Consider the following 21,030-nt stretch of genomic DNA (forward strand, 5'->3'; position numbering starts at 1 on the left):
GGCGAAGTAAATACAATATAGCAAGTAAAACACTGGAATGGTAGATTTGCAGTGGAAAAAGTGCAAAGTAGAAATAGAAATAATGGGGTGCAAAGGAGCAAAATAAATAAATACAGTAGGGGAAGAGGTAGTTGTTTGGGCTAAATTATAGATGGGCTATGTACAGGTGCAGTAATCTGCGAGCTGCTCTGACAGCTGGTGCTTAAAGCTAGTGAGGGAGATAAGTGTTTCCAGTTTCAGAGATTTTTGTAGTTCGTTCCAGTCATTGGCAGCAGAGAACTGGAAAGAGAGACGGCCAAAGGAGGAATTGGCTTTGGGGGTGACCAGAGAGATATACCTGCTGGAGCGCATGCTACAGGTGGGTGCTGCTATGGTGACCAGCGAGCTGAGATAAGGGGGAACTTTACATAGCAGGGTCTTGTAGATGAGTATGAAGCGAGGGCCAGCCAACGAGCGCGTGCGTACAGGTCGCAGTGGTGGGTAGTATATGGGGCTTTTGGTGACAAAACGGATGGCACTGTGATAGATTGCATCCAGTTTATTGAGTAGGCTATTGGAGGCTATTTTGTAAATGACATCGCCGAAGTCGAGGATCGGTAGGATGGTCAGTTTTACGAGGGTATGTTTGGCAGCATGATTGAAAGATGCTTTGTTGCGAAATAGGAAGCCAATTCTAGATTTAACTTTGGATTGGAAATGTTTGATGTGACTCTGGAAGGAGAGTTTACAGTCTAGCCAGACACCTAGGTATTTGTAGTTGTCCACATATTCTAAGTCAGAACTGTCCAGAGTAGTGATGCTTGTCGGGTGGACGGGTGCAGGCAGAGATCGGTTGAAGAGTATGCATTTCGTTTTACTTGTATTTAAGAGCAGTTGGAGGCCACGGAAGGAGAGTTGTATGGCATTGAAGCTCGTCTGGAGGGTAGTTAACACAGTGTCCAAAGAAGGGCCAGAAGTATACAGAATGGTGTCGTCTGCATAGAGGTGGATCAGAGACTCACCAGCAGCAAGAGCGGTGGTAATGGTGACAAGCGGTGCCCACAAACTCTTTGGACCTACATAAAGCTGTCCCAACAGCAGAGCTTTCTTTTCAGCACCATGGAGTGAATCCTTACCACTGCCACCCCTGGCTATCAACAGAGCCTTGTCTGGTTGTGAAACAGTTAATTCAGCCTCATTTACTGCCTTAAAAAAAACATAGCTGATATGGCTGACTTGCTTAAACAAATGTGGTTTCTACTGACAATTGAGATGTACAAACTATGGCATAAGGGGATGACGAGCGGATAAGAGGAGCGGATAAGAGGCAATCCATTATTTAGATTAAGACTTTCATGAGCAAGCTAGGACGGACGTAGTCGATATAACATTTGTTCAGCAATTTTCGAATGTACAGCGACAGAATTCAAAACATGGGCTGTTCTTACAGTATTCTTCTTGTACACCGAGTCAGAACTGTCGGATAAATAAAGGGGGCATATAAGCAGACAATTAAAGCTCTTACAATATTAATTTATTACATTTCTCTAAAACAGGCTATAGGCCACCTGTGCACCAGCAAGTCAGAACAGTAGCCTAAGCTATGAGAAGGAAAGGGACCAAATTATTAGGGTGAGGCACATGGGCTACTAACAGCTTACTACACAACATACACTTAGTATTACTTTCTTAGCTACAGAATACACATCTCCCTAGCATATTACATAATTTATGCAGCATACAGTACATTTTTAGACTCACCTTGTTGTGCTGTGCTCACTTGAACAGGAAGGTGGTGCAGCTGTCCTTCTTGTGTGCAAATTTTGTCATCAAACTTTGTCATCAAAGTCTGGCATTCTCTGGATTTATGGTGCTTTAAAGGTTGAATCATGACGTCAGTGATCTTCAGGTTGCGCTCTAGAAAGAGGCCCGAGTTCCCGACCTGGAATTCCAAGTTGGATGACCGCTCAAAACACATTTTCCCAGTCGGAGCTTCTCAGTTGTCTTGAAATCACTGAAGTCTGAGATTTCCCAGTTCCAAGTTTCCCGTTGATTTGAACGCAGCAGAAGTCATGCTGGATTGACATTATGGCCAATGTATTCAACCTTTAAGCTACAATTAGCCTAATCAAACCGTTATAGCTCTGTTATTGTCTTTACATGCTTGCACCAACATTATCTTAGTCTATATTGTTGAGCATTTGGCACTATTGAAAACTCAATACAATGCAAAACCCAAACACGCCTCTTTTACCGAACTAATTTGATTCAAATCAACCCCCCGCCGCAGCGCTGACCTCTTCTGTCCTGCGTTTTACACGGTGTTGAAATGGCCAGCTGTCTTACTCCCTGTCCTCGAACTGACGTAGTAACTGCGTCAAAACAGTTTCCTCTTTCAAACAGGGAGCCCGTCCACACAGAATGAAACGGTTTTACGGTAAATTAACAAAAATGTAAACAACTCATTCACTCGTGCTGTATTCAACCGTTTCTGGCCCACTGTGTTGCATGTGAATGTTTAACCTTTTAAGCTTGGAAAAGCGTCCCTTAAACCCAGACTTGGACCATAGACCTACTCCACTGAATAGCAGGCTAGTGATTGCTTTCCAACGCTTGCAGTTAGTCACTGATTCCTTCCAAACCACTCATTGTTGAATTTGCGATTTCCAACTTGTTCTGTAATGTTCATGTCCAATGGCCGATGAGCACCGATATGATTTATTTATAATGTCTCTTCATATGACAAGGATGGAAAAATATTTGCCAGTAGATTGTTGACTTTATTCATGATGATGACTGCTTGTCTAGCTTGCGAGCTAAGATTTTGAAAGTATGATGTTGACATGATAAGTCCAATCAAAGCTACAGTAGATATAACGTTAAATAAAGCGTTTTCTCTAAAGGCGAAGGTCGAGTCAGGTGTCCTCCGAAACATGAAACGCCTAACCACGCTTCTTAACACCCGTCTGCTTAACCCAGAAGCCAGCTGCACCAATGTGTCGGAGGAAACACCGTTCACCTGACGACCGAGGTCAGCCTGCAGGATCCTGGCCCGCCACAAGGAGTCGCTAGAGCGCGATGAGCCAACTAAAACCCCCCCGGCCAAACCCTCCCCTGATGATGCTGGGCGAATTGTGAGCCGCCCTATGGGACTCCCGATCACGGCCGGTTGTGATACAGCCTGGGATCGAACCCGGGTCTGTAGTGATGTCACTTGGTAGGCCAGATATAACGTGTTTAGTGGGACTATCATTTGTTTTTCAACAGGACAATGACCCAAAACACACCTCCAGGCTGGGTAAGGGCTATTTGACCAAGAAAGAGAATGATGGAGTGCTGCATCAGATGACCTGGCCTCCACAATCACCCGACCTCAATCCAGTTGAGATGGTTTGGGATGAGTTGGACCGCAGAGGGAAGGAAAATCAGCCAACAAGTGCTCAGCATATGTGGGAACTCCTTCAAGACTGTTGGAAAAGCATTCCAGGTGAAGCTGGTTGAGAGAATGCCAAGTGTGTGCAAAGCTGTCATCAAAGCAAAGGGTGGCTACATAGAAGAATCTCAAATATAAAATATATTTTGATTTGTTTAACACTTTTTTGGTTACTAAATGATTCCATATATGTTATTTCATAGTTTTGATGTCTTCACTATTATTCTACAATGTAGAAAATAGTAAAAATAAAGAAAAACCCTTGAATGAGTAGGTGTGTCCAAACTTTGACTGGTATATATACACACACACACACACACACACAAGTTCAAAAGTTTGGGGTCACTTAGAAATGTCCTTGTTTTTGAAAGAAAAGCACATTTTTGTCCAAGAAAATAATATCAAATTGATCAGAAATACAGTGTAGACATTGTTAATGTTGTAAATGACTGTTGTAGCTGGAAAAAGTAGATGTTTATGGAATATCTTCATAGGTGTACATAGGCCCATTATAAGCAACCATCACTCCTGTGTTCCAATGGCACGTTGTGTTAGCTAATCCAAGTTTATCATTTTAAAAGTCTAATTGATCATTAGAAAACCCTTTTGCAATTATGTTAGCAGAACAGTTTTATTTCTTCTTTAATCAGAACAGTTTTCAGCTGTGTAGCACAGCTGAAAACTGTTCTGATTAAAGAAGCAATAACACTGGCCTTCTTTAGACTAGTTGAGTATCTGGAGCATCAGCATTTGTGGGTTCGATTATAGGCTCAAAATGGCCAGAAACAAAGAACTTTCTTCTGAAACTCGTCAGTCTATTCTTGTTCTGAGAAATGAAGGCTATTCCATGCGAGAAATTGCCAAGAAACTGAAGATCTCGTACAACGCCGTGTACTACTCCCTTCACAGAACAGCGCAAACTGTCTCTAACCAGAATAGAAAAGGGAGTGGGAGGCCCAGGTGCACAACTGAGCAAGAGGACAAACACATTACAGTGTCTAGTTTGAGAAACAGAAGCCTCACTAGTCCTCAACTGGCAGCTTCATTAAATAGTACCTGCAAAACAGCAGTCTCAACCTCAACAGTGAAGAGGTGACTCTGGGATGCTGGCCTTCTAGGCAGAGTTCCCCTGTCCAGTGTGTGTTCTTTTGCCAGTCTTAATATTTTATTTTTATTGGCCAGTCTGAGATATGGCTTTTTCTTTGTAACTCTGCCTAGAAGGCCAGCATCCTGGAGTCGCCTCTTCACTGTTGACGTTGAGACTGGTGTTTTGCGGGTACTATTTAATGAAGCTGCCAGTTTTTTTGCTAAACAGGTGGTGCTCAAAACAGGTGAGGCTCAACCCCACCTGCTCTGAATGACGGATTGCCACTGCACATGACCCATGTCCAAGTGCCTTAATGGAAAGCAAAGCGTGGGGAAAAGCGCAAGGACCTGGTCATTGGTGACTATTCAAAAAAGCTGATCTGACAAAGTGGATATTTGTCAATTCCATCATGATTTATCATTTATGAATTCTAACAGGCCCACTAAAATCCGATTTAGATATATTTGGCTGTTTTCGCTGCATAATATTTAGAAGTTGTCTGTAGGGTGTGAATGTTATTTCAGGGTTACATGGAGAAAATCGAACCTCTGAAAATAAAATGGATGTCCCTCCTGCAAAATATATTTTACCTCAACCCTCCCTGAACGCTTGAAAAAAAGACAAGTGACCTTCCCTTATACCCAAAATAATAATTAAAACATAAAGTGTATAGCAGAGAACATGCCTACCGTTTACCCTCACGAAACTGTCCCTGTTTGAAAGTGATTAAATCTGAGAAGTCATTAGGAATCTGAGCATGGTAGTTTAAAAAGTTAGGATTCCTTTTCCACCCCAGAGAGAGTAGGCCTACCGATGCCAAAAAATGTAAGCTTTATCTGCTGGCGGCTCTTCTTCTGTGGCTTAACCCAACGAGAGAAGGTCACAAGTGTTTACCTAAAAGCTGTCTGGGTTTAAACATCTTCCATTGTACATAAAGTCAATAGCTTAATAAATTAATAGTGACAGAATTAGATTACTCCCAAGCAAAGACAATTTTTTGTCTCCTCGGCTATGTAAGGTTGTAGCGCAACCTATGAATTTCAAATTAACAAAACAATGATTTATCCATATGCAGAGTCACGTCTTTCCCTGGGTATTTTACAGCTTGTTTGTAGCATGAAGCATCGCAGACCAAAGAGCTGTTATAGATCCCTTTATATAAATCAGATCTGTTTTATTTTCTTCAAAGTCTTAAAGACAATTTATTCTTGATCTGGGAAATGTGGTCGGATGCGCCGTATTGATGGTGTGACACAATCACGGAGCCTCTGTGGGCACGCAGAGGCCAAATTGATCTCACTGCTGCATTGCTGTGCGCCTTTCAACTTTTGTAACATTGCAGAGGGCTCTGTATAGCTCCGCATTGACATGATTGGTTGATGGTAGGTGAGGGTGGGAGGTCTTGTATAAACACAAACTCCTTGAAGTGCAAGGATGAATGCCATGACTTCTGCAGAGGCCATATCACCTTAAATTATGTAGGCCAATGCAGACATCAGATTGACCATGCAGCGCCTTTCAAGCTAACAAGGGGTAGGCCTGTGCATTGAGCCATTTTATTAAATAAAAAAAGGTAGGCCTATGACATACATACATACAAACATACATACATATGGCCTACTTTCAGAACCATGAGCTATCCATTTCTGATTAATTGTGACACAGCTGCTGTTTCAAATTTTAGAGTCACAATGCAAGTTACTCGACTCTGGCTTATTGTGAGGTCAATAACTCTGATAAATACATGACATGACCAAAAGTATGTGGAAACCTACTCGAACATCTCATTCCAAAATCATGGGCAATAATATGGAGTTGATTTCCACTAGATGTTGGAACATTGCTTCCATTCAGCCACAAAGGCATTTGGCGATAAGGCGATAAGGCCTGGTTTGCAGTCGTCATTCTAATTCATCCCAAAGTTGTTCAATTGGGTTGAGGTCAGGGCTCTGTACAGGCCAGTCAAGTTCTTCCACACTGATCTCGACAAACCATTTCTGTATGGACCTCGCTTTGTGCATGGGGGCACTGTCATGCTGAAACAGGAAAGGGCCTTACCCAAACTGTTGCCACAAAGTTGGAAGCACAGAATCGTCAAGAATGTAATTGTATGCGGCATCGTTAAGATTTCCATTCACTGGAACTCAGGGGCCTAGCCTAAACCATGAAAAACAGCCCCAGACCATTATTCCTCCTCCACCAAACTTTACAGTTGGCACTATGCATTCGGGCAGGTAGCGTTCTCCTGGCATCTACCAAACCCAGATTTGTCTGTCGGACTGCCAGATGGTGAAACGTAATTCATCACTCCAGAGAACATGTTTCCAATGCTCCAGAGTCCATGGCAGCAAGGTACACACCATCCCAGCCGACGCTTGGCATTGCACATGGGGATCTTAGGCTTGTGTGCAGCTGTTCACTCATGGAAACCCATTTCATGAAGCTCCCGACGAACAGTTCTTGTGCTGACGTTGCTTCCAGAGGCAGTTTGGAACTCGGTGGTGAGTGTTGCAACCGAGGACAAACAATGTTTATGTGCTACGTGCCTCAGAACATCGGCTGTCCCGTTCTGTGAGCTTGTGTGGCCTTCCACTTCATGGCTGAGCCATTGTTGCTCCTAGACATTTCCAATACACAATAACAGCACTTACATTTCACCGGGGCAGCTCTAGCAGGGCAGAAATTGTAAGAACTTACTTGTAGGAAAGGTGGCTTCCTATGACGGTGCCACGTTGAAAGTCACTGAGCTCATCAGTAAGGCCATTCGACTGCCAAAGTTTGTCTATGGAGATTGCATGGCTGTGTACTTGATTTTATACACCCGTCAGCAACGGGTGTGGCTGAAATAGCCGAATCCACTAAATTGAAGGGGTGTCCACATATGTTGTGTATTGATATTCTAGTTTTGTCCCTTTAGGGCACCTGTAACCCCCCCTTGCTTACCTACGTTAAATACGCTTGGAATGTTCTTCCTGTGAAACGCATTAAACAATGCCCACGTTAATTTCTACTCCCGTCTTATGTCCTGTCCTTATATTAGTTGTATAAGTAATACAGTGTGCTATACAACAAAACTGGCGACGAGGAAGAAACGTGATCACGTTTGTACTCATCATCTTCTGCAGAAAGTCTGAGTTAAATTCGGGGTTTTTTTTCGCTGTAGAAAGACGCAAACAAAACGTGGAGCTAGCCAGTCGAGTGATGCTAGCTAGCCTTTGATGTCACGGCAACGAGAGCCTCGAAGGGATAGGAAGAGTTTCGCTACGGGAGAAAGTTAAGTCATCGTGAGTTAAAAGAAAGGGGGGGAAAAAGGGGTCTGGGTGTAAGGGACCGTCTGAAAAGTGTGAGTTAGAAAAATAAACCGAAAATGTCTGCATTGATTGGAAATATAGGAACATTTGATGAATCTGGAACAATGGAGTTCTTACACAGAACGTTTTGAGTACTTTGTGTTGGCAAATGGCATTAAAGCAGAAGTCGTTGTGCCAACATTTTTGACTGTTATGGGAGGAAAAACATTCAATCTACTGCGCAGCCTAGTAACGCCTGAAAAACCTGGTGATAAATCATATGATGAAATTGTGGCTACCTTAAAAGGACATTGTTCTCCCAAACCACTGATAATCGCAGAGAGATTCCAGTTTCATAAGAGAAATCAAGAGGAGGGGGAATCAATCTCCCAGTTTGTGACTGTATTAAAACAGTTATCTGAACACTGAATTTGGGCGATCAATGAGCGACACTATACGTGATAGGTTAGTGTGTTGCATGCGCAGCGAGGCAATTCAGAAACGCCTTTTGACTGAGAGTAACTTAACATTGCAGAGAGCAATAGAAGTGAGTACATCAATGGAAATGGCAAATAAAGACTCACAACAGTTAAGTGCATCGACCAAAGTGCATAAGGTGTCTACGTGGTTAAAAAACAAGGCAGGAGGTGGCAAGCCATGCTATCGCTGTGGGAAACCAGGTCACCAAGCAGAGGAGTGTTGGTGCAAAGAATTAGACTGCAGAAGTTGTGGAAAAAAGGGTCACATCGAACGTGCATGTAAAAACAAAAATAGACAATCAAAGGTACTGAACAAAGGAAAAGCGACTTCAGGAAGTACAAAAAGAAAGTGCATAAAATGGAGCACACAGAGGCTGAACAAAGTGATACCCTGTCTGAAGGGGAAGAATCTTTGCATGTTATGTCAATTTCAGACAATGGATACGGCTACTGGGTGACACCGCTACTGGATGGAAACGCAATACGGATGCAAGTGGACACTGGAGCAGCCATATCTTTGCTGTCTGAGGCTGTATACAAGGAGAAACTACATCACCTCACACTACAGCCCACAAAGATGACGCTGAAAACATACACCGGTGAGATTGTTCCAGTGAGAGGAAGCGTGATTGTTACAGTGGCGCTCAACAAACAGAAGGTAAAGCTACCACTCTACATTGTGAAAGGCAACCATTCAGCATTGCAAGGACGCACATGGTTTGGAAAAGATCAAACTAAACTGGCAGGAAAGTCACATGGTTGCAAAAGAGGACACAAACCTACAAGGGATATTGAGGAAACACGCGGATGTGTTCAAAGGAGACCTTGGCAGTATGAAGGACATAACAGTTAAACTGACCGTGAAACCAGACAGCAAGCCAAAATGCTTCAAAAGCTAGACCTGTCCCATACGCCATACAACCTAAAGTTGAAATTGAGCTAAACAGACTAGTCGAGAGTGGAGTATTGGATCCAGTGAATGTTAGTGAATGGGCTACACCTGTTGTTCCAGTCATAAAAAAAGAGGCTTCCTTTTGGAACCACCTCAGCTCCGGCCTTGTTTCAGAGAGCTATGGAACAGACACTGAGCGGCTCACTGGGGTCCAATGTTACCTCGATGATCTACTCATCACCGGCAAAGACGAGCAGGAGCACCTGAGAAACCTGAACGCTACACTACAGAGATTGGAGGAGTACGGTCTGAGGGTCCGGAAGGACAAATGCGACCCTCTGTTGAGTACCTGGGCCACGTCATCAATAGTTCGGGGCTCCACAAGGCGCCATCGAAGGTGAAGGCCGTTGTGGAAGCTCCATCCCCCACAGTCCGTCAGCTGAGATCATTCTTAGGACTACTGACATACTACGCAAAGTTTGTACCAAACCTAGCTAACATGTTAAAGCCACTGCATGAACTTTTGAACAAAACAAAACAGTGAAAGTGGACAGACAGATGTGAGGAGGCATTCAAGGAAGCGAAAACAGCCTTAGCTCAGTCAGAGGCCCCAACCAACTTGCCATTTCAGTTGGCATGTGATGCATCGCCTTATGGCGTTGGTGCAGTTGTCTCACACATCATGCCATCAGGTGAAGAAAGGCCAATTGCTTTCGCATCACGGACCTTAAGTAAAGCCGAGAGCAATTATGCACAGATAGAGCGTGAAGCACTCGATATTGTGTTTGGAGTTAAGAAATTTCATCCGTTTCTGTTTGGCCGACGATTCACACTGCTGACGGACCATAGACCCCTCACCTCCATCTTTGGTCCCCACACCGGCATTCCGTCGCTTGCAGCCAGCTGCATGCAGCGATGGGAGTTATTGTTATCTGCTCACCAGTACGATATCAAGTACAGAAGGTCTGAGCAGCACTGCAATGCAGACGGCCTCTCAAGGCTTCCCTTACCTGTCGCACACACTGAGCACTCCCAGGCTGAAATCTTCTACTTCAAGGAAGTGACGAACGCCCCAGTTACATCTGTCCAAGTGAAAAAGTTCACCCACACTGATCCAGTGATGTCTGAGGTCGTGGACATTGTCACTCGTGGAAAAGAAGGAGAGATGTCGGACAGCCTACAACCTTACGTAGTGAGGAGAAACGAGCTCACAGTTCAGTTTGGATGCTTGCTATGGGGTTTTCGAGTCATCATACCGCCGCCACTGAGAAGGCAGGTGCTTGAAGAACTCCATTCAGGGCACTGTGGCATGGTGCGAATGAAGGAGATTGCACGCAGCTACTTTTGGTGGCCAGGTCTGGACATAGCTATCGAAGACAAGGTCAAGTCATGTTCTGCATGTCAACAGATGAGGAACATGCCTCAGCTAGCGCCACTACACCCATGGGACTTCCCAGAGGAGCCTTGGCAGCGAGTTCACATAGACTATGCAGGCCCACTGGAGGATCGTATGTTCTTAGTCGTAGTTGATGCACACAGCAAATGACCTGAGGTCACAGTGATGAAGAGCACCTCAGTGGAGAGAACCATCGAAGAGCTACGGTCAATCTTCAGTCGCTTCGGCTTGCCAACGCAACTCGTTAGTGATAATGGCCCCCAACTGGTGTCTGAAGAGTTCCGGTCAGTCATGGAAGCAAATGGAATTCAGCACATCAAGTCAGCGCCGTATCACCCTGCAAGAGAAAGACGACCCCCTGACAGGGTGACTATTTAGTTCAGACTAACCTCCGACATAGGGGCAGAATACACCCCAGGGTTAAGTCTGGGGACTGAGGCAGTCTACCCTCTATCCCTAGTTTAGAAAGGGTTATTCTGAAATATTATATTAAAAAGAAAACAATAGGCAAAACAGTGAATATTTACTTTTTCCTTATGAGTCATCAAAGGTAAAGGGGGAGGAATATGTTGTGTATTGATATTGTAGTTTTGTCCCTTTAGGACACCTGTAACCCCCCCTTGCTTACCTACGTTAAATACGCTTGGAATGTTCTTCCTGTGAAACGCATTAAACAATGCCCACGTTAATTTCTACTCCCGTCTCATGTCCTGTCCTTATATTAGTTACAGTGTGCTAAGTAATACAGTGTGCTATACAACAACATACTTGTGTAGTGTACATCAATTTCAATCTGTCCCTTTAAATAAAATATCTGCTAAATGCTAACTCCCGTTTATATAAGCTGGTAGCATAGCTAGCCATATAGAAATTGTTGGTGGAAGTTGAAGACATTTTTTTATGTATTGCAGTTGATTTGTGGTGATGACATGAACGTGTATTGGGGTTGACATCCAAACAAGCATTATCCTCAAATGTTAACCCCAACATTGTGTGAAATATACATACAAACAATAGCCTAAATGTACACTAAGTTTGATGAGCGGCAATGAGGAGATTCTGAATCTTTCCCCCACAGGGGGAGGCGTATGTGGCGTTGCCATTGCATTGGTCGAATTCCATTGATCTCTTTACTGCATCTATGACAAGCACACCATTGTTGTCATCTTATGCCACAGTTACACTGAACCATGAAAACTCCTTTAAACTATTTTACACTCATGCTTGATCAAGTTGCTCTATCATGCTTGTCCTAACGGTAACTCAATTTTTTGGCATTGGGAAAGAAGCAGAGTCGGGATTAGAATAATACGTAAGTAGCTTTCTGAAAATGTTGCCCTTGGGTAGGAAGAGAATATGGTGGCCCTCAGCAAGAGTGTGACCTACGCTATCGCCCTGAAACACAACGCTCTGAGATGTTGAATGCTCATCCTGACAGCCCACTCCATGTTGAGACGCACCATGAAGTGACAGATAGACTGACAGCGTGAGTAACTAATTGAGACAGAAGGCGAGAAAAGATCCGCTCAACTCTCTGGGTAAATTAGAAGGGAAATGGATGCCCCCTCCCCATATCCAATCCCCCCGCGCTCCCCTATCCCTGCTCAGGGCATCTCTATCAATATTAATTAGCTAGGCAATGATTATTTTGAGAGTTAAACAAAGTTATTTCATGTAATCTGTTTCCTTTGAAAGATCTTTCATTATGTCAATAGCACTCTGTTTGAATTCCTATAGGACAACATTGTCTCCCAGAGAGAGGAAGGAGATGATGGAAGAATGAGAGAGAGAGAGAGAGAGACGTAACATAGTACATGTAAATCCGGGACAATTAGTATGTTACGTTTTGAATGGTATTCATTTGTGGATATCCATTTTGTTTTGTTTGGTATGCTACGAATTACAATTTGTATGATATGTTACGAATTGCAATTCGTACAATATGTTACGAATTTGCAAAATGTATGATATGTTATGAATTCCAATTTGTTGTGGCTAACGTTAGCTAGGTTGCTAACTCTAATGTTAGCTAGTGGCTAACATTAGCTAGGCGATGGGTTAGGAGAAATGTTAAAGAGTTAGGGGAAAGGTTAGCTAATATGCTAACTAGTTGCAAAGTAGCTAAAAAAGTTAGCAAAGCTGATAAAATGCTAAAGTTGTCTGTGATGAGATTTGAACACGCAACCTTTGGGTTGCTAAACATTCACTTTATACACCTACCCATCCACCCAACCAACCGCCCTACTGTCATTTTAAGTCAACTTCTGTCTTATGTAACCATACAAAACATAACAGATCATACCAATTTAAGTGTCCCTGATTTACGTTTACTAGGTTGCATCTAGTCTATTAGACCAGGCTGGACAACATCATCACCACAACATCATGGACAGTAAATAATTCAATATGACAGGTGGACACAGGTAGAATGTCTCCAGTTGAATATTCCAGACAGAGGAGCAGGGAGACCTGCTCTCCTATAAGGCTGTTACCACTATAATAGGAATTGGATGTTAAACAGCCCGTTGACCCCAGCTTATGGCAAGGGTTAACTAGAAAAACACTACTAAAACCCACTTCAGTCTTCATTCATTGGCCTATAGTACACTGTGCATATCAATCTATTCAGCCCAGTCCGTCTTTGGCCAGCTTTGTTTTTCTCCCACAATGCCTCTCTCTCCTTCATGGTTTGATCTCACGCTAACAAAAGATGAGTATGGCAATTCATTTCATCCAGAGCAGCAGCAACAGCATATATGCAACAATGACCTGTCTCCCGCTGACGGACCCTTACTGTCTGGCCTCTGCTTCTCAAATACACATACCTTCTTGACTGGAAATATAGGGCAGGCAGGCAGTTGCACATAAACAACTGTCACCATAGCAGGGATAGAATTGATTTGTGTCAGGTTCAGGAACTGACTCTCCTGTGTTATGGCCACTGGAGGCATTGTAGTACACACACAGTGACACAGACACTCCCAGTATGGTTTGCTGCCATGCCTGGTCTAGATAATAGCCCACTAAATGTGACAGTGTTTTAGGTCTCTATAAATCAAGAGCACCAATCAGTCCATTAAACCATTTTATCCTCCAAGTCTCTGTACCTCACTCTCTCTCCCTCCCTCCCTATCTTTCTTTTTTCACGCTATCTTTCTTTATTTTCACACTCTCCCTCTCTCTCTCTGTGGTTATCTGATGACCTCTCTCCCCCAGATGACACAGGAGGGGTAAAGCGATACAGGCGCTGACAGCTTTATCACTCTCATTACACTTTCTGCTCAGTTAATGATCACTTAGTACAATGTTAATTGTCAGAGTGGGTGTGGCAGAGCAAGGGTGGGCCAATGTATTTAATGGAATGGAAATAGAGGAACACACTGAAACTCAAGATGTATGGAAGAGGACTTAGCATTAAATGGATGTTTGGAAAGTGTTTATTTCTTGTTAAATTTCCTAAAAGGTAGGCCATTATTTGTCTTTTAAAAACCCACTGTCTGCTCCTTATACAAGAATCACCACAATGGGATCCATTGTATACAATGAGAGACATATATGTAAATCAATAGAGGAAACGGACTAGTAGACTCTCTCTCTCTCTCTGTCTATTTATTTCTCTCTCTACAGGCTAGACTGACCCAATGCCTTTTCAGTTTGAGTCATTTGTGTCACCTATGTAACCTTGTTCCTATAATGATCTTAAGGAATCAAAATAGACATGGATTTCCTCTGTGTGTGTATTTGGGGTGCAATGTGTGCTTGTTACAATGTGAGCTTGCTTACCAGGAGTGGGACCCTTCCCCCAAGCAGGTCCAGTGGGGGGGCTACACTGGGCCTTCTCGCCGCCCCCCCCCCCCCCCCCCCCGGGTGATTTTGGGGGATGAGGGTTGCAGGTCGGCGGTTCAAAGCCACTCCGTGCATTGTTGGGCAGTAGGGGATTAGGACTCTCCAGGCTGCAGAATTTGCCTTCTAATTAAAAGGGATAAAGAAGTAGAAAAATAGCAAGGGTTTCTACTGTAGAGAGAGAGTGGGGGAGGAAAGGAGAAATGGTGAACAGAGGGATAGAAGTTTGTATTGTCACCACTGATGCTTGATCACAAGACCAACCAACACTTACCAAACTTTTTGTTTCGAGCGTCTCTCTCTCTCTCTCTCTCTCTCTCTCTCTCAATGCAGACAAAAACATTTCGGTGTGTGTTGCAGGTATCAAAGAGTTTGAGGGTCTAGGTTGCTGTTCAACCTGGTTCAGGATAGATACAATTGTCTCTCGGGAAGAGGACAGGAGAAGCCTCTTTAAAACATTAAGCGCTCTATACATGAATGGTAGGCCCACCATCTAAAAGCTGTGGTAACAGCTCCTTGGGGTTAGGCCTGTATGTTGTGGGGGGATCCAGCATGTGTTTTGATTTAACCCCTCAACTCCAGTGTCTAAAAAGCTGTACAGATGCATCTTTCACAGTCTGCATTCTTGTAATTAAACTTCAGCTTATTTTCCCCCTCAAACTAATAGACATGCTTGTGAATATTTCCTGACAAATCTTTCCCAGACTAGCTGTCTTGGTTTTCTGATTACTTCTTTTTTCCACCCCTCTTTCCACCCCTCCTGTCAGCAAGCTGCTGTTTTGTTACCCTGTCCTCCTGAAGGGGTCCAGCACTCCCCTGGAACCCCACAAACGAGGACTGAGGTTTGAGCACGCACAGCAGCCTGACTATTTTCCCCAGAGCCCTGGGAGGCTAACGACGTGCCAGCCGACAACAAGACCACCTCCCTTCCTCTCCATCCCTCTTCCTGCCTATCACCTGATTGACCAACTAGTATATTGCGGTGTAGTCTTAGCCACCACAACCCCCTAAACCCCTATTCCTCCACCCTGTAAACTCCATCCCAAACAGTGCTGCTGGGTCTCATTATGGAGGTGGTGTTTGGTAGCTAACCCCCATCCCTACTCACTCACCTTTTAACTCCTGGGCAATCCCATCCCATTTGGAGTGTGTGACGAGCTCGATTCTCCATCAGCTCACTGATCAAGAGCCCCCCGGTAAAGCAGGCCTAGACCCAGGGATGAGCAGGTACAGATTTAGGGAGGGGGCATGTAGTGAAAGAATCTGGTGAGCCAGGGAGAAGATAAAACGTCAGCCAAGCTTCCCCCTCACTCTCTATCCACTGGTGTCCTGAGGGGGAGTACAGAGGGAGGGGATGGGGAGGCCGGAGGCACAGTGGTGGCTGAGCCATCTAGTCATCATAGCCGGACAAGCACATTCAACCGTGTCCTTTCCACCCTCCCATCTTATTCCAGACTCCTCTATTGCCCTCCACTGAAACCCATCAAAAGGCCTCTCTTGCCCCCTGCCCCCTTCCCTGGAAGAGTCTCTCCGTTGGTGTCTTTTCTTCTCTAAGGAGCAGGGATGGGTCCAGGGCATCACAGCCTTTCCAGGCATCTAAATTCATTTGTGTCTGGCAGCTTAACCTAACGTGGCATAAAATAAAAATAAAGGCCTGAAACTAGATCCCCTACATAATGGTCTTGACGAAGAAAAACTGTTGGGGGAGGTTCTCTTCAGCACTGTTCAACCAATCCAGTAAACGTGGAGGAGGAGTTAAGATGGAGTGTCATCTTAACGGAACATCCTGTTGTTGGGGATTCTGCAGAGACTATGGCACCTAGATAAGCAGCACAGGGCTGTTTGTTGAGAGTGTAGGTCAATGACATGCATTGGCAGTCATGCCTTGATCTCTTGCTTTCTCTCTGTCGCTCCCTCTCTGTCTCACCTATAGTATATGCGAGGCCCATGCCAGCTTCATCTTCATCGGTGGGCACTTTGAGACACTCAGGACAAAAACAAACCACTACACTTGTCTGACTAGATAGCCGTGGATTAATTGGTGTGACAGAGTGGAATACTGTGTGAGATTGGCATACAGTCTTTGCAGAAAAAAATACACAAACAATATCAGCTGTGAGAAATATTAGGTAATGCTGCTAAACATTTAATATTTTCACATAAAGCACCTGAACACTAAAAACTGAAACGTGAAGTACACTTCACAGAAGAACAAAACGAGAGAAGAGACATTCCATTTTGCCCAAATCCTCTTTTCTAATTTTCTGTATCAATATTTCAAAAAATATACATTTCCTAATAATAAACAGGCTAAGGACATCTACAAAACGGCTTTACTTTACTATAGTGATAAATGGCTGTCAAAGATAACTTAATGCAATTTGACATGCGATTGAAGTGGTGATCCAAAGGCAACAGACACAGTTAATGCCTAATTAGCGCGACTAAATAATAAAGCAACTTACACTAATAATTATTGCATGTAGCCATTCTACCAGCTGCACTCCCAATTAACCTTTCTCAACTGGCGATTCACAATTTGAGTAAATCCTGTTATCAGCAAATATACCACATGGTACACATACTCACCGGCTCCTAACACTAGTCAAGGGAAGCAAGGCAGTGTTGACGGTCGGGAGGAGAGAACAACAAAACAAACAGCAGAGATCCACTTTCAGTAAACACCAGCCAAACACTTCTGTCTTCCCAATGGCTTAGAGGGGCGGGGATCAACTTTAGGTGGTAGCTGTGAATGTCATTGAACTACTTGTGTTTGCACAGGCTTAGTATTACTATGACAAGCTCTCTTTAAATATACAGTGAATGCTCCGGAATGCATCAGGTCAACTCTACCCAAGGGACTGCTTTTAGAAAAGCTCCTCTCTGCACAACAGTTATGAAATTGACAATAACCTAAAGCAAATCAAATATCCCAGCCTCAAGAGAGATGACAGAGGAGAGTGAGCAGCATGGAACGGATAGAGAGCACCTCACAAAGACATTGCATCGGTCTCATGGTCAAAGCCGATTTCAAACAAAGACCAGGAGGATTTCACACACTGACTTTGAACAAATGGACACATAGTAGAGTCTGTGACCTTCTGTCAAGAGGGCCCAAAAAATACTTCTGGGAAAATAATACTGGGACAGAGTGAAGGAATAAAAAAGATTCTGTATTCCTGGGAGTTGTTTTCCCCATAAAACTCTCCTTCATTCCAATTTGGCCGCCCTTGGCACAATGCCCACTCACATTGTGTGGACTCACAAGGGCCTGCCACTGTTGCCATGGGGATGTGTGGTCCTGCGCTGGGCAGGCCCTGGAGGCAGAGTGGCCTGGTGGAGAGGTGGGGGTTATCATCACCAGCAGACTCTACTGGGCCCCATCCAAGGGCCTGGGCCCAGTAGGACGACAGGACGACAGGAGGAACAGGAAAGGGAGAAAGGAAAACTGGATTCATGTCTTCTGAGGCATCCCCGTCACTGGAAGGGCTCGGAGAGCCTCACTGAGGCTGTTCTAGCGAGGTTTTGGTCTGGGACTCCACCGTGCAGGGCTCCAGCCTGTCCACTGGGGGCTGGCTGCCTGAGGCCTGGGCCAGAGAGGGTGGGCTGGGATAGGGTGAATGGGGTTGGGAGAGGCAAGGCGAGCTGGACCATGGCCCAGAGCGGTGACTGCCTGTCTGCCCAGCGCTGGGCCACACTGCCACTCCTCCCTGGGCTCGTGCCCCTGCACTGGGATTTCAAAGGGATGTGACAGGGGAGACTGGCTTTCCCTCTCCACCCCAAAACCTATGACCCCCATACCCCCCTCCAACTACTTTCAGCCCCCGCTCCCTCCCCAACAGCCTTTCTGATCCCAGGCTCCCTTTCACACTGTGCCTTTCCCACCACTGCTGCCTCACATTTGGGAGGAGAAGGGGGAGGTTGTGCTGCTACACTGAACCCATCTGCCCCATGTCTTACCATGCTGTGGACCATGATGCTGCAGCATGTCTCTCTGGGCACCTCCATGGCTTTGGCCAGTAGGCTAGCTAGGCTACACTGGGCCTTCTCTCACCCCATCCCTCTGCCACATGTTGGCCTACACATTGACACTATTAATAAAAAATGAACACACCGAAAACTAAATTGTACATACAAATGGGCACAGCCAGAAAAAAATTGTGGTCAGTTGTGAGGGATGGTGGTCAATACAATGCAGATAAAGCGTGGTCCTATATGACTCAGTTGGTAGAGCATGGCACTTGTAACGCCAGGATTGTGGGTTCGATTCCCAGGGCCATCCATATGTAAAATGTGTACACACATGACTGTAAGTTGCTTTGGATAAAAATGTCTGCTAAGTGGCATACATTATTATGAGGGGTTTATGATGGAGTCAAATGTGACAGAAGGTTAGTCTGAAATCCCCAGGCCTTTGGTGTGTTTGTTTAAAACAGCCCATATTTAGTTATGATTCCAAACCTGAGATGAATAAAGACTAATCTACTGTTCTCCGTTTGGGGGAATGCACCACCTCATCAGGTTACTGGCCCATCACTAGGTATCTTACAAGTGTAGAACCCAAGTGCATTTCAATTGGCCCTGCTCCTCTCCCTCTCCTCTTTCCCTCGCTCTCTCGGTTTCTCTCATTACTACCCAAATGGCATTTCTCTGGCAGTCTCTCCTGTGAAATTCCTTGTCTCCTTTCCTCGGCATTCCCGCAGCCAGCTTCCCTGCCTGACCGGAGAAGTGGCGGTGGCTGCTATGGTGCTCCGCTCCCCCTGGGCCTGTCCCAGTCTGCAGCTCCAGCCCACACTGCATTCCACTAGCCACTATCCAGTCCCCACAGCAACCAGGAGAGGGAGAGGTGAGGAGAGGAGAGCCAGGAGGGAAGGAGAGGAGAGGTGAGGAGAGCCAGGAGAGGGAGAGGTGAGGAGAGGAGAGGAGAGGAGAGGAGAGGAGAGGAGAGGAGAGGAGAGGAGAGGAGAGGAGAGGAGAGGATACATAACTGTGGAATAGTTTCATTGATTCCGGTCAGGCATTGAAGAGGTCCGGTCTAGGAATGCAGGCATATAGGACAGGATAACTGTTTCTTTGATTCTTTCTTAACACTCACATACCGAAATATGTACTGTACATATCCTTAACTGTTGTGTTCCAGAGCAAATTCAAATGGAAGAAGAGTATTATACTATACTAACTACTCACAGGTGTGTCCCAGCCCAGCATAGCCTTCAGAGATAGCGCTGTCCAGAAAACATGTGGTCCACTCCAGCAGTCTGTATAAAATAATCTGTTACATGTTCAATAAGACACAAAGCACCTTCGTGGTCTATACATTTCATTTCAAAAGATTTATGGCATCAGTTGTCAACTGATGTCAAAAGATGATACAACAACTGAACTGATGGCAGTCTCTTCTAGATCTTACAAAATGTGAGCAACAGTACTACTTTATTTGGACTTGGTAAGTTGAGAGAGGGAGATGAGCCCAACAGAATCGCTCTGTTAGCAGTGTCTGTCTCTGGCCTGAACAGCTCAAGTAGCATCAGCTCAGGTAGCATCAGGACAGTAGCATCAGGACAGTAGCATCAGGACAGTAGCCGGTTGTTCCCCCTACCCTCCCTCCCAGGCTGGGTCACTTCTGTGTTTACACTCCTAATTTTAGGGGAGGGGCTGATTGACAGGCCAGCCATCCCATCTCAGATCCCCTCCAGGCCAGGGGTTCGGAACATCCCAAACACCCAACCAGCACTGTCTCAAAAATCTGACGGCAACAACATCCAACTATCATGGGGGAACCTCGACTGGCAAAACCTGAGGGCAGAAAGAGAGATATTAAAGACATGAGAGGAATTGGCAGTGTCAGGGCTAACGGGGGTACGCTTGAGAAGTCGAAGCAGGGAGCTGGAGGCATTGCCAAAGTGTCAGTCAAAGCAAAGTGGGGTTTGGACAAGGCACAAACACTGACTGACTGACTGACTCACATAAGAGCACTTCTCTCTCTCATTCTCTAACAGTAGCGCCATACAATGTATTCAAACAGGGTAGAGACCATGATATTACATATTTCACTTAAAACAATTATTATATTTGGGACACAAAGTACAAAGTGTGTGTGTGTGTGTGTGTGTGTGTGTGTGTGTGTGTGTGTGTGTGTGTGTGTGTGTGTGTGTGTGTGTGTGTGTGTGTGTGTGTGTGTGTGTGTGTGTGTGTGTGTGCGCATGCATGCACGCATATCTCACCTTCCTTTCCAGGGAGGTAAAATTCACTTGGGGTTTAAATGCTCCGCTGCTGTTGGGAGACCTAAGCGAATACCTCAGGGAGCATGGTGGCTGACCCCCATCTCACATTCAGGTCAGAGAAACAAAACAGCGCTGAGAGACAGTTAACATGGAAGAATCACTACTTAACTGGCTCTCCCTCCCAACGCCTGAGATCTCACCAATCCCTCCAACACTTACCTAGCCCCCGAGAGGCAAGACAAGAAACCATTTGATAGGAATCATAAATAGTCACAGTTGTACGAGTGCGCCGGGCCCATTTCTAAATGCATTATGGGGATTACACACAAAATCACACAATGTAACATTTTCAAATGTGTTAAGAATGCTTCCCAGAATCCAATTCAAATCCTGGGTTACCAAATAAG

The sequence above is a fragment of the Salmo salar genome, chromosome 09 (genome assembly GCF_965601325.2).
Source record: "Salmo salar chromosome 09, fSalSal1, whole genome shotgun sequence".
NCBI lineage: Eukaryota > Metazoa > Chordata > Actinopteri > Salmoniformes > Salmonidae > Salmo > Salmo salar.